Raw genomic sequence first — 15186 nt, forward strand, 5'->3', positions numbered from 1 at the left:
TTGTTAAATGTTGCTTAGTTTCAAAAATCAAAGATGTGCAAGACGCTAAAGGAGGAAGGAGGCGGCTAATTGATATCATTCGGACACAAGGGCACTTTTTGATGTGTCTGACGACTTTTTTGTCTCTTATGTTAGAGCTTTTCTGGATAGTGGGATGCGTTTTACGGGCGGGGGGGGGGGGGGGGGGGGGGATGGAGATCCGGTGGAACAATTGGGTTCCTATCAATTTGAACATTCATATTTGGTGATTGCGGTTACATAGTATTCCCGCTAGAGAGAGACTTTCTTCTAGAGTATTGTGTAACACCTATTTCAGGTAAATATTTCATTTATGTTTTGGGCATTTAAGAGCTAAAAATATAGACCTTGTGATGGCCAATACGTAGTGAAGGATACACCACGACATGGCCATGGATGAATAAAACGCACATCAACTTCGTATACCACGACATGACAGGTTGATTGTTACGATGTGGCGGCCGCTCGAAGGCTTAACCGTAATTTTGGGGTTCGTGCCCTTAGGTGAGGGCTAGGATTTACACACCCTCAGCCTCCATCACCTCCCTTTCACCCTCGAGAAAACCCTAGCCTCTATTTTTTGACTTGTGAAGCTTTTGGAGGCGTTTTGGTGCTTAGAAGAAGAAGAAGAAGATGTCCTTAGTGCTTTGTTCTTGCAAGCAAGTCACCCCCATCATCATCTTGTGTCATTTCTGGAGTTTTGTAAGACCTCAAGATCCTACCATTCTCTTTATATCATGATAGATCTAGGTTTCTACCCACTTTTATCCATGTTTGGGTTGAGTTAAGTGCATGGATTCCATAAAGTTAGCAACTTTATGGATCCTTGAGGTCCCTTGATGGACATAAGTTCCAGAAGTTTGATGGTGTATTGAACTCCATGCATGAGATCTTGGCTCTATTTTTCCCTTTTGACCTAGTTTGAGTTCTAGACTTGTATTGGACATACATGTCTAAAAAGCAACGATTTTTATGGTGTAATAGAAGTAAGAAAACCTTCTAAAAAGTATGAATGATTGGCTTGATGGATTAAGAGCTTAACCCATTAAGCTGTAAGATCCCAGTTTTCACGACATGGCGATTGGGGATATCGCGATTGTTTTGTCCTTATTCTACCACGATGTTACCAAAGGGTGGCCATGACGTGGAGGTCAGTTGGGGCTGAATTTGACTGTCGACTTTTTGACCATTGTTGACTTTTGGTCAATTTAAGGGTTTTAGGGTATAGGCTGAGAAGGTACTTCTTTATTGTTGTTAGGTGTCTCGTTGTATTGGTCTTCAATGTGTGAGAGTTGTTGTGTTTAGTTGCTATTTGTGAGGTGAGTGTTCTCATTGTATTACTTACGCAATAGTGTGTACATGTTGACTAGTTGGGTCTTATCTGCTGATTGATGTTATGTGTTACTGAGTTGTTGTTAGTTCCAGGGTGTGCTGTTAGCCCATTGGGACTGCTGATAATCCCCAGGGTTGCTGATAATCCACAGGGCGTGTTGTTAGCCCATAGGACGTGTTGTTGGCATAAAGGGTGTGCCGTTAGCCCATTAGGATTGCCAATAATCCCAGGGTTACTGATAACCCATAATTATTTATTTATGATGTGTTGTATGTGATATTTTGGGAACTCACTAAGATTCGTGCTTACAGTTGTGGATTTAAATATGTTTCGGGTACTTCTGATGATCGTGGAAAGGCGAAGGCTTGACTGTACACTCCCCCGACAGTTTTCATGATTTCGTGCTTTGTGATACTCTGATTTCGGGATGATTGTATTTTGATACTTATGATTTTCCAGATTTGGTTTTCCTAGAAACAGTGCTTTTATTTAACTTAAAAATGAAAATTTTGGTTGTGATTTTTGGGACGTTACATATTGTGGTGGATTCGATCATGTGACCTGTTTTTCATATTTCGTAGAGACAATTGATCACCTCTTCATATGTTTTAGCGAGCTTATAGACTTGTGGAGATATATTGCTATCTGGTGGGGTCTTTAACTTCCTAATATGATTTCCATTCAGTCTCTAGTTTCTTGGGCGAATATAGTTACCTTGACGGGAGGGGAACATAAGGCTTTTGATGTTGTGGGGTTGACTACTTTTGGTACTTTTGGAATTTTCGTAATTCCATTCTTTTTGGGACGGTTTTACCTACAAAATCTTTGATTTTTTATGATGTGGTAGATAGGGAGTTTTTTTGGATTTCCAATAGGTATGGGTGGCAATTATCAACCCGACACGAAAATAAATGGGTTTGGGTTGAGAATTCTGACCCACCAACCCATATATTATATGGGTTGGGTTAGGTTACCTGTTTGGGTTCGCGGTTCAACCCTCCAATCCGTTTATATATATTATATTTAAAAAATATCTATGATTTAATGGAAATATTGGAAAATATCAACTATCATTCAATATACGACATGCCCTAGCTAACACTCTTAAGTCTTAACCCCAACTGAATTCTCGAATCGATCCAGACGCGAACCTATATACTTAAACGAGTTATGTGGGTTGGGTTTGGTTGGGTTAATGTTTCCAACCCTCCAACCCATGTATTGTATGGGTTGGGTTTGGGTTAATGTATTCTAACCCACCAACCTAAACACGACCCAATTACTAGGCCTACCAATAGGTGTAGCAGAGCTAAGTTGGGATGGAGTTCTTGGCTCCATGATGATTAAATATTAATCTGAACCAAATGGATGATTCTCTTTTGAAAATGTATGACATAATAACAAAATAACCATTACTTGCACAAAATAGACTTGTAACATCCAAAAAATAAGACCCAAAAATTTCATTTTTAATTTAATAAAATGGTAATCCAAAACATTGTCATACAACCAAGATGGATCAAAGTGTATCACTACATCATAAAATATCAGAGTAAATCACAAAATGCGGAATGGGGTGGTGTGTGCTCTACAATCATCTCACGCTCTTCCCTTTCGGATTAGAAGTACCTGAAACATAAACTGAAAACCGTAAACACAAAGCTTAGTGAGTTCCCCAAACTACCATATAACATACATAACAAACACATATTGGGCCCCCGCCCTTCATCGGGCCTCGCCCGGCATCGAGTCCCACCCGGCCTCGAGCCCCGCTCGGTTGATAGATTTGTCAATCATCAGGCCCCGCCCGGTACACATATAATCATACGAACAAATGCGTTAATCACGAAGACAATAGCATACAATACAGTCATCGAGCCTCGCCCGACATCAAGCCCCGCTCGGTATACATACTAACGCATAACATATGCAAGAGTCACGCAGACTATCTAGCATCCTAACATAATAAACCATACGTCGTATTTGGTGCCTTCGACCCGCTAAACACAGTAAGGAAACTCACCTCAAGCTGTTGAGTCACTCAGATAAATCTCTGTGTGCTGGTCCGACAGTCCCCGCGCTATCAATACCAATAACATCCAATTAATAACTGGATCTCAATCCATAACCATCAGTCTAATCAATTGGGCCCATCATCAGGGCAAAAAACCATTTTTACCCTTTAACTAACTTGGCCCGAGACCAAGGCCCGATTCAAACTACTATGAATGCCTAAATACTATTTGACAACCCAAATCCCAAATATGGCCCAATCTTCCAAATTGGGCCCAAACCCATCATGGGCCTAAAATCCCAAGAGTCCAAGACACTAGCCACCAGCCAAAATCAGAAGTCTAATGGCCCAACATGGCCCAAATGAAGAAACCTCAACCTATGGCCCAAACCGAGAATACAAGCCCAAAAAGCCCATCTGTTGAGTACGCGGGGTGTACTCAGCTTGTACGCCTAGCGTACACCCTCTGGGTCTAGTATGTGCGGCGTACCGGCTTAGTACGCCCAGTGTACTCCCCAGTTGGTCACCTCACTCCATTAAGCACTTAATCCATTAAGACTTCAAGACAAACTCTCAAATCTAATTCTATAAGACCACTTATCACGTAAAGTTGGCAACTTTACACACATGCATGGTTTAATGGGGCTCAAGAGCTCAGAAAGAGCTTAACAAAGGTCTTAACACATGGTCAAGATACACCATAAAGCTAGCATTTTTATAAGCAAGGGGACCAAAAGAAACCTAGATCTAACACCAATACTTTTGGAATGAGTCAAGAAGCTCATCAATCACTACAATGACTCAAAATGCATAAAATAACAACATAATTAGATCTAGCATCATGGATCATCAAGATGTGAGATTTTTACCTCAAAAAGCTTGCAAATGATGAGCTAACCCTGGATCGTCAAGCTCAAGACACCTCTCCAAATGGTCCTCTTCATATTCTCCTTCACAAACCACCAACAAACACTCTTTAAGGTTCAAAACTCACAAAAACACACCAGGGTTTCGGTTTCAGGACAAAGGAAGGTGGAGGCTGGCTAAACATGATCAAATGAGGCTATCATAAGGTTTAAATAGGGTGCAAACCCTAAAAATTAGGGTTTCACTCAAGCTCATGTACGTCCAACGTACGTGGATGGGATTCACGATCAAGACCTCGGGCTAGTACGCTAAGCGTACCATCTAGTATGCATCGCGTGCTAGCTTAAGGACCAAAATGCAAAGTTTTTGATAAATAGGGTTAAATGTGAAACTTACCAAACATGAGTGTTACAATTCTCTCCCACTTGAATCAGACTTCGTCCTCGAAGTCCGCTGCTCCAAATAACTTCGGATAATGCTCCCTCATCTCATCTTTCGGCTCCCACGTCCATTCATAACCCTTGCGATGTTGCCTCTGGACTTTCACCAACTCAATAACCTTGTTCCTCAAGGTTTTCGTCTTCCGGTCAATAATCGCCACCGGCCTCTCAATATAATTTAGGCGATCATCCACATGAATATCCTCCAATGGAACCACTGCGGAATCATCCACTAAACAATTCTGTAGCTGAGAGACATGTAACGTGCTATGGATCTAACTCAGCTCATATGGAAGACCCAAGCGATATGTAACACGGCCCACCCGGGCCAAAACCCTGAAAGGACCGATATACTTGGGGTACAACTTGCCCCTCTTCCTGAATCAGATGACACCTTTCCAATGTGACACCTTCAGGAGAACCAAATCCCCCACCTGAAACTCTAGATCTGATCGACGTCTGTCGGCATAACTTCTTTAAGCTGTCTGGAGCCTACTCCGAACCTGCTGAATCAACTCAGTGGTCTTTAGTACCACCTTGGTACTCCCCATAACCCATTGGCCGACCTCACCCCCAACAAATCGGGGTCCTGCATTTCCTCCCATAGAGCATCTCAAAAGAGGTCAATTGATGCTTATGTGATAGTTGTTGTTATACGAAAGTTCCGCTAACGGAAGATACGTATCCCAACTCCCACCAAAGTCCAAAACACACGTCCGAAGCATATTCTCTAACGTCTGAATAGTCTGTTTGCTCTGACCATTGGTTTGCGGATGGAATGATGTTCTGAATTGGAGACGAGTACCCAACTCATCATGAAACCTCTTCCAAAATCTGGAAGTAAATCGGACATCTCTATTTGAAACCTCCAAAATCGGCACCCCATGTCGTGCTACAACCTCCTTGATATATACCTCAACCAACTTCTCCACAAAAATACTCTCCTGAATCAGGATGAAATGCGTGCTCTTGGTCGACCGATCCACGATGACCCAAATCGAATCCACTCTGCGCGCAGTCCGAGGCAACTTCGTGATGAACTCCATGGTAATAACCTCCCGTTTCCATATAGGAATCTCCAATGGTTACATCTTGTTGTGACGTCGTTGATGCTCAGTCTTGACTTTCCTGCAAGTCAAGCACCTCTCTACATACCAAGCCACAACCTGCTTCATGCAGGGCCACCAATAATCAGGACGAAGATCTCTGTACATCTTCATCGCCCCAGGATGAATTGAAAACCTAGACTTGTCGCCTCCTCCATCAGAACCTGACGCACACCGCCCCAATATGGAAACCATACCCTCCGATGAAGAGTCAACAACCCACGACTATCATAATCAAAGGAAGCCATCTGACCCACAATGTGCTCACTCTTTCGGTTATCTTCCTTCATAGCATCGATCTTAGCCTCACGAATCCGCTCCAATAGTAGAGTAATCACGTTCATCCTAAAACATATATCCTTGATCGGAACCACGACCTCCTTGCGGCTGAGAGCATCGGCCACCACATTGGCCTTCCCCAGATGATAAAGGATCTCACAATCATAATCCTTCACCACATCCAACCATTGGCGTTGCCTCATATTCAAATTTGGCTGATCTATCACATACTTCAGGCTCTTGTGATCCGTGTAAATAGTACAGCGGACCCCATAGAGGTAATGTCGCCAAATCTTGTGGGCGAAACCACAACCCCCGGCTCCAAATCATGCATCGGATAGTTCGCCTCATGAGGCTTCAGCTGCCTTGAAGCCTAAGCGGTCACGCAACCCCCCTGCATCAAAACTGCCCCAAACCCGTGATCGACGCATCACAATAAACCATAAAATCTTCAACACCCTCCGACAGGGTCAAAACCGGGGCCTCACATAATCTCTGTCTCAGGGTCTCAAAAGTTTCCTGTTGCTCAAGCCCCCAGCGAAATGTGACCGTCTTCTTTGTTAACTGAGTCAAAGGAACAGCTATCTTGGAGAAATCCTTGATAAATCTCTGATAGTAACCTACTAAACCAAGGAAACTCTGAATCTCATATGGAGACCTCGGAACCTCCCACCACATCACAGCCTCGACCTTGGCCGGATCGACCATAATATCATTATGGTTGACAAGGTGCCCCAGAAACTGCACCTCGCGCAAACAGAACTCGCACTTGGAGAACTTTGCAAAAAGTCTCTCCCTCGTCAAAGTCTCCAGCACCTCCCTCAAGTGCTCCTCGTGCTGCTCCTGAGTCTTGGAATAGACCAAGATATCATCAATGAATACAATCACAAACCGATCTAGCATTGTCCTGCATATGCGGTTCATGAGATCCATGAACGCGGTTGGAGCATTGGTGAACCCAAAAGGCATCACCACGAACTCGTAATGACCATAACGAGTCTGGAAGGTCGTCTTCTGCACATCCTCATCTCTAACCCTCATCTGATGATAACCCGAATGCAAATCAATCTTTGAAAACCAAGATGCACCCTGGAGCTGGTCAAACAGATCATCAATATTTTGGAGTGGATAACGGTTCTTCACCATTACCTTGTTCAGCTCTCGGTAGTCAATGCACATACGATGAGACCCATGCTTCTTATTCACAAACAAGAACGGTGCTCACCGTAGCGAATTGCTCGGTTGAATGAATCCCTTGTCTAACAGCTCATGCAGCTGTGTAGACAACTCCTGCATCTCGGGAGGAGCCAACCGATACAGTGCTTTGGCTATCGAAGTCGCACCTGGAACCAGATCAATTTCTGAACTCAATCTGTCTCTCTGGAGGCACCCCAAGCAAATCCTTTGGAAACACATCCAGATACTCCCGCACAATTGGCACATCATCCACAGTCGTCTTACCCTTATCCCGAGTATCCATAACACAAGCGACAAATCCAGAATAACCCTGCTGAATATAGCTTCTAGCCCTCGCTGCTGAACATAAAATCGCCCCATGTTGAGCTCTCTCTCCCTGAACCACTAAATCCCCCCACCCACTTGGGGTTTGAATCTGAACTAACTGCTGCTCACAATTGATCACCGCCCCATTAGGGCTCAACCAATCCATACCCACAATAACCTTGTTCCCAATCAAAGGAATGGGAACCAAATCAATCAGATACTGCTTGCTGAACATCTGAAGAGTACAACCCCGATGAACCCTCGTTACGTGGACATATCGATCATCTGCAATCTCGACATATAAAGGACAATCCAGCTCCCCCGGAGTTCCAGAAAACCTCTTGCTAAGCGCAAGCGATATAAACGCCCGGGTATCCTCCGAATCAAATAATACCAAAGCAGAAATATCGTTCACGAGGAACAATACTAAAACAAAACACATGAATATAAGCAAGCAATTCAATATAAATAAAAGATAAGGAAAATATACATATCTTTCACCACATCAGGTGCCGCATGAGCCTCCTCAACCGTCAACTGAAAAGACCTGCTCTTCACTACAGGTGTATCCGTCTTGCCCTGGCGGCTGTCAGTGATCCGAAGAGTCGCATGAGCGCGTGCTGACACCAGACCTGTTGCAGCCAAACTCGGATAATGGGCCTTCTTTGTGGCCCCTCTGATTGCAATGAACGAAAATCATATCATATCCTGGGGTGGTGGTGGTAGCAGTACAATCCCTGCTAAAATGACCCGTCCGGCCGAACTTGAAGCATCCCGAACCACCCTCCATGCACGGTCCCTCGTGCGTCTTGTCGCACTTCCCACAGCGGCTCCGGGCCTGCTGGCCTCTCGGTCTCGAATCCTAAACCTTGGGCCTCTTGCCCGATCCCCCTGAAACATGATCCTGATCGGGCTTCCTCTTTCTCTCCATCTTGATGTCAATATCTCTATCTGGCTCCCGATATCATATCTTCCAGTGTCTTGCAACTGGATCGGCTCACAACTGTCGGATATCGCTCCTCAACATATCGTGATACCTCGCCTTCTTCATCTCCTCGTCTGCCATATACTTTGGAAACAAAAGCACCATCTCCCGAAACATCACGGTGATCTGAACCACCGTCTTAGTAGTCTGGCGGAGATCCTGAAACTCTCGCGCCAACTGATGCACCTCAATCACTGGTGCAAACTCAGCCCTGAACCTAGTCACAAAATCATCTCATGACATGGACTCAATCGCCTCTCAGAAGACAGGAAACAAGTCTGACATTTTCCCCATCGAGAAAACTGCTGGTGCGGAATGCGTTAGCAACATCAGCTAACCATCGCCTACTCACTATCAGGTCCTTCTCCCCATATTAGTCTGGAGCCCCACATGCCTGGAACTCCCTGAAGGTCAATGAACGCGCCCCTATCAATGTCACCATCTTAGAACGGAAAGAGCCCAAACGCTCCTCCAACAGCTCCACAATACCCTCCTTGATTGTACCGAAGATCACAGGAGTCTGCTCGAGTATGTAACGCGTAATCTCTGACGAAATGAACTCCCACGTCTGATCATCCAACTATCCGGCTCTAGAACCTGATCCCGAGCCCTCACCAGCACCAGAACCACCAACCGGTATGCCTCGAAGAGTCACCATGAAACATCCCAAAATTCAGGACCAAAAAATTCATTTTTAATATAACTAAAACACCATTGTAACTTTGTTCACACATAGAAAATCATTTCAAATAATACATTTATCAGAGTTCATTCCCAGAAATCACACATTGCGGAAAAACACGGGTGTATGCGCTGCTATCGTCACGAGCTCCTTTACTTGAAAACTGAAGGTACCTGAAACCAAAAATGAAAACCGTAAGCACGAAGCTTAGTGAGTTCCCCAAGATACCACATATCATTCCCATCATACAATAACGAGATACGAGCCCCGCCCAGACCCGCATACCCATGAGATACAGGCCCCGCCCACACTCGCATGACGGGCCCCGCCCACACTCGCATAACAATGAGATACGGGCCCCGCCCACACTCACATAACAATGAGATACGGGCCCCGAACACACTCACATACGTAAACAAACACATACAAGTATCACATAGACAACTGGTATTACAACCTACCAAACATACTACTAACCTTACTCAAGTACTGCTGAGATACGGGCCTCGCCCACACTCTATGAGTTACAGGCCTCGCCCACACTCTATGAGATACGGGTCTCGCCCACACTATGAGATACGGGCCTCACCCATACTCTATGAGATACGGGCCTTGCCCATACTCTATGAGATACGGGCCTCGCCCATACTCTATGAGATACGGGCCTTGCCCACACTCTATGAGATATGGGCCTCGCCCACACTCTATAAGATACGGGCCTCGCCCACACTCTATGAGATACGGGCCTCGCCCACACTCTATGAGATACGGGCCCTGCCCACACTCAGCTAATGATGATATACGCGCCTCGCCCACACTCACATTCTTAACAACACATATACGTATCACACAGACAACAAGTATAGCAATCCAACAATCTGACTGATATCTATACCCATGTAATAATGAGATACGGCCCCCGCCCACACTTCCTGTTCCTATCAAGAACATATAAACTACATGGGCTGAGTAATCGGATGAAAGATAAGTAGGCTAGATTCGACGATGATGATTCAGTAAGAATGGTCTGTCAGGGATTCATATCATCTCGAGACAGTAGATTTCAGACGAGGTAAATGTGAATTTGTTGCGACGAATTCGTTCACCTGCGGATTTTAGGGCGTTTGTGAAGATTGGTCACGGTTACCCTAGGAGGGCTAGGGTGTGCCCAGGATGGTGACCACATTGCTAGAAGTGGGTGGGGTGTGTAAGGAATGGTAAAGAATGATTTCGAGGACGAAATCTAATTTAAGTGGGGGAGAGTTGTAACACCATGTTTATTTATTTAATAAATAAATTAATTAATGAACGAATAGAAGCCCTAAAATAAATAATTATATACCAAATGATGGTCTCGTAGAGCTAATTGTCACACTTTAAGAGATTAAGGGTTAAAAGTGTAAAATCCGGACTTAATTTGTAAGTAATAATGAAGGCAGGGACTAAATGCTAACTTATGGGACTTAAATTGAAGAGAGTTTGGAGGCTTAGGGGCTGAATGGTAATATATGGATTTCTGTTGAAAAGAATTTGTAGAGGAGGGGCTGCATAGTAATTATCGGGACTTAATTTGTAAGGGTTTTCTGAAGGAGGGGTTAGAAATGTAAAATATGGATCTATTTCGAATTAAATTGGAGCTGAAGGGACCATTTTGGTCATTATGGCAAAATAGTATGAGGAGCCGGTATATAAGGGTTATGAAACCCTAACCCTAGCCTCATTTGTTCAGCCGCCAACTTCATCTACACTCTCCTTCACCCTCCTCGGCGTTGCACCACCCATCTCCACCGATTCCAAGCCACCATGGATCTCGTTCGTTCTCCAGCCACCAAGAACCACCACCGATGCCACGTCGTCGCCCAGCTGACGTTCGCTTGGTAATGGAGACGGGAACACCGAAGACCATCGTCGTGACTGTAAGCCGCCATGCCCAGATGCGCTTCATCTTTTCTTCTTCTCTTGTTCGCTTTCAACCACGTTGACGATGTCGCTAGGGGTGTCGAGCGGCGCCACTGTTGCATTGCAATCGCTGCTGTCTCCGCCTTCCCGTGTTGCCGCCGCCATCCTACGCCACCAGTTGGTGGTTGGGTCCATCTGCAAGCTCGTGTGTGTGTGTGCACGGAATGGGTGTGTCGCCGGAATGCAAGAGCACCACCATGGCAGCAAGCCATGGTGGTTCCTGCCGTGTTTACCCCCCTCTGCCACCACCAGCCGCCGAGTGGTGGTGGCTGTGGGCGTGTTTTGGTGCCTAGTATGTGTTTCTGCGAGGTGTTGTTGATTCCTTGTAAATTGGTGTTTGATTTTTGGCCGGAAAAGCGACCACCACCACCATAGGGTAGTGGCTGCCACCACTTACCACCACCGGCCACCATAGGGTGGCTGTGTGTGTTTATTTCCGTTTAGTGTGTTTATTTCTTGGGTTGTAATTGTAAATTGGAAATGAAATAATAAAAGAAATTGGAAACCACCACCTTAGGGTGGTGGCTGCCGCCTCCTGCCGCCACCGGCCGCCGTGTCGGGTGGCGGTGTGCTTGTCTTGTGAGTTGACTCGATGGGGGATGCTTGAAACCCTAATGGGCCTTGTTAGCCTAATGGGCCCAATGAAGCCAAATGGGCTTAGTGAAAACCCTAATGAGTCTAATGGACTCTAATTGACCCAATAAAACCCTAATGGGCTTGATGACATTCTAGTGGGCTTGATAGGCCCAATAAAGCCCTAAATAACCTAAAAGTCCAACAAATTAATAAATGGGCTAGTATTTGGGTTGGAAACCCTAATGCAATCAAAACCCTAATTTTGGGAAATTAATCGGGACACACGGGAATTATTTAATAACTGGGAATATTAAATAATAATCATTGGCAAGATTAATCTAAGCGGCAATAGACTTAATGGATTAAGTCCTTAGAGGATTAAGTCCTTAATGGGTTAAGTAGGAAACTAACCCTAATCGTCATTTTATGTGAAACCCTAATTTCACATGGGTGTATTGTTGGGCCTTCTATTGGGCCTTGAGGATTGCGTTATTAATGGGCCATCCAAGTCAAGCAAAAGGACTAGAATATTTAATGGGCCTAGGGTAAAGCCCATGTAAGGGGTTGGGGCCCAATTTGGAAAATTGGGCCATAGATGGGCCATAGTTTGGGCCTTAATGATTATATGATGTTGGGCCTTAGAATGAGACCATGTATAGGCCTAGGCCCAATTTGGAAACTTGGGCCATGTGTTGGGCTTTGATTCCTAATTGACTTTGGGCCTATGGATTGGGCCTTGGGCTTGAATAAGCCAAGCTAGGGGTAATGTAGTAATTACCCAAAGAATGTACTTATGGTTATGTAGTGGGACCCAATTATTAATTGGGTGTTATTTTGGTGTTGACAGTTCGGGAATCTGTCAGCCAGCAGCTGCGGTTGAGTCTACGGGACTTCAGCAGTGTGGGATTGTGTCTACAGGACTTCAGCAGTGTGAGGTGAGTTACCTTCCAGTAGCGGTGGGTCTACGGCCACAAGGTCGGCCCACCAGTAGGAGTTGTATGTTAGATGATTGTCTTTGTGATATCATCTAGGTTTGCTACTACCTGATATGTTATATGTGATAGTAGTAGAGTTCGGTTGTTAGGACCGAAGGGTAGGTCAGACACCCCAGATATGTCTGACAGTATGTGATGATATGTTATATGCTAGCATGATATGTTATATGTGATAGTGGTAGTAGGAGGGGAATAGTCCCCAAGTTCGGTTGTTAGGACCGAAGGGTAGTTCGGACACCCCAGATATGTCTGATAGTATGTTTATGTTATGATATATGTGATAGTAGCAGTAGGGGGTGAAATAGTCCCCGAGGGTCGGTTGTTAGGACCGATGGGTAGGTCAGCACCCCAGAATGGCTTGACATGGGTAGGTCAGCACCCCATAATGGCTTGACGGGTAGGTCAGCACCCCAGAATGGCTTGACACGGGTAGGTCGGCACCCCATAATGGCCGTATCGGGTAGGTCGGGCACCCCAGAATTGCCCGGCAGTATGTATGCTATGTGATTGTATGGTATGTGGTATGATGGGGGAACTCACTAAGCTTCGTGCTTACGGTTTACAGTTTTGGTTTCAGGTACTCGTTTCAAGGGAAAGGAGCCGGCTTGATAGCAGCGCATCACACTATGATTCCGCACATGAGATCCTTGGGATTACACTCTGATATGGTTTTATGATAATATGTTTTGACTATTGACACTTTGGTTTTGACACGAGATATTATTATTATGAGTGTTTTTATACTGATGGTTTTATGTAATAACTTATTTAAAAATGAAATTTTTGGCCTTGAATTTTGGGATGTTACAGCCCATCTAAATAATCTAGTCTATACACTTGTTCTCAGATGGCCCAACAAGAATCCAAACACCGAAGCCCAAAGAAAGGCCTATGTAACATCCCAATTTTCAAGACCAAAAATTTTGTTTTTAATTAGGTAACTTATAAAGCAATTTACTTAAAAACATCAATGATTCATATCATTTCATAAAACCTCAGTCACGTGTCTAAAAACCATAACATAAAATAGTAATAATGTCAGAGTACAATCTCATGGATCTCAAAGTGTGGAAATCATATGTGTATGGGTGATGTGCAGCTACCGCGCCGGCTCCTTCCCCTTCGCTGAAGAGGTACCTGAAACAAAACTGAAAACTGTAAGCACAAAGCTTAGTGATTTCCCCCACCATACCACATACCACATAACATACGTACTGCCGGGCAATTCTGGGGTGACTGACCTACCCTGTTCGGCCATTCTGGGGCGTCGACCTACCCTGTCTGGCAATTCTGCGGTGCCGACCCGCCCTCCGGTTTATCCCAACCGGCTACGAGGACTATTTCACCCCCTACTACTACCACATAATAATATAGCATAAACATATTGTCAGACATATTTGGGTGCCCGACCTACCCTGTGGTCCTTACGACCGTAACTCGGGGACTATTCCCTTACTGCCTACTATCACATAACATCTTATCACGCTAGCACCTAATCATAACAGATAACAACAAACCAGATAATTATCATGAAGACCATTATCTCTACTAAGACTCTTACTAGTGGGCCGACCTTGGTGCCTAGACCCACCTCTAGTGGAAGGTAACTCACCTCAGTGTCGTGAAGTGTTTGAACTGTCCTCGCTACCGGGATCAACTACTCTCAATTCCTACACATAACAATCCTCCTTAATTACCATTTCATGGTCAACTCAGGTCAAAGTCAAAGTCATAGTCAACACTTTGGTCAAGGTCAACTCTGGGTCAAAGTCAACATCCGGTTGACTCAACTCGCCGAGTTGACCCCACAACTCGTCGAGTTCCGAAATCATGAAACGCCAAGACTTCGGCCCTACTCGTCGAGCCTTATAGGGGCTCGCCGAGTTCCCCTTTTAAACAAAGTCAGGACCTTCTACAACTGACTCGCCGAGTTTATCCTTGAACTCGTCGAGTCCATCTTCATCCGGGTTAAAGTGTTTAGTCCTTGACTCGCCAAGTTCTTCTTGAACTCGTCGAGTTCGTCTTCATATGGTTGGGATATTGCCTTGAACTCGTCGAGTTCTACGATCTTCAAGCCTCTATTCTAGTCCATCTTGTTGAGTCCTCTTTTAGACCCAACCAGATCGATCCGAAGCCAAAAAGGATGGGGAACCATACCCTGACTCGCCAAGTCCCATGAACAACTCGCCGAGTCCCCCAAAGTCCATGTCCATTCAGTTCATTTCAGTCGAGCTCAATGCATCCAGAACATAGATTTGACCTCCTAGGGTCCATATTACATGTAAAGCCACGAACTTTACGTCCATGCATGGGTCTTCCCACCCAAAAGGTCCAAAAATGGAGTCTACAAGGTGCATGGGGCTCTTATGGCAATAAAGTTGGCACCTTTATGCCATGAGAACCCTCATAGGTTCAAGATCTGAATTCAT

The sequence above is a fragment of the Lactuca virosa genome, chromosome 9, assembly GCF_052849685.1.
Source record: "Lactuca virosa cultivar CGN04683 chromosome 9, Lactuca_virosa_CGN04683_v6, whole genome shotgun sequence".
In the NCBI taxonomy this organism is placed as follows: Eukaryota; Viridiplantae; Streptophyta; class Magnoliopsida; order Asterales; family Asteraceae; genus Lactuca; species Lactuca virosa.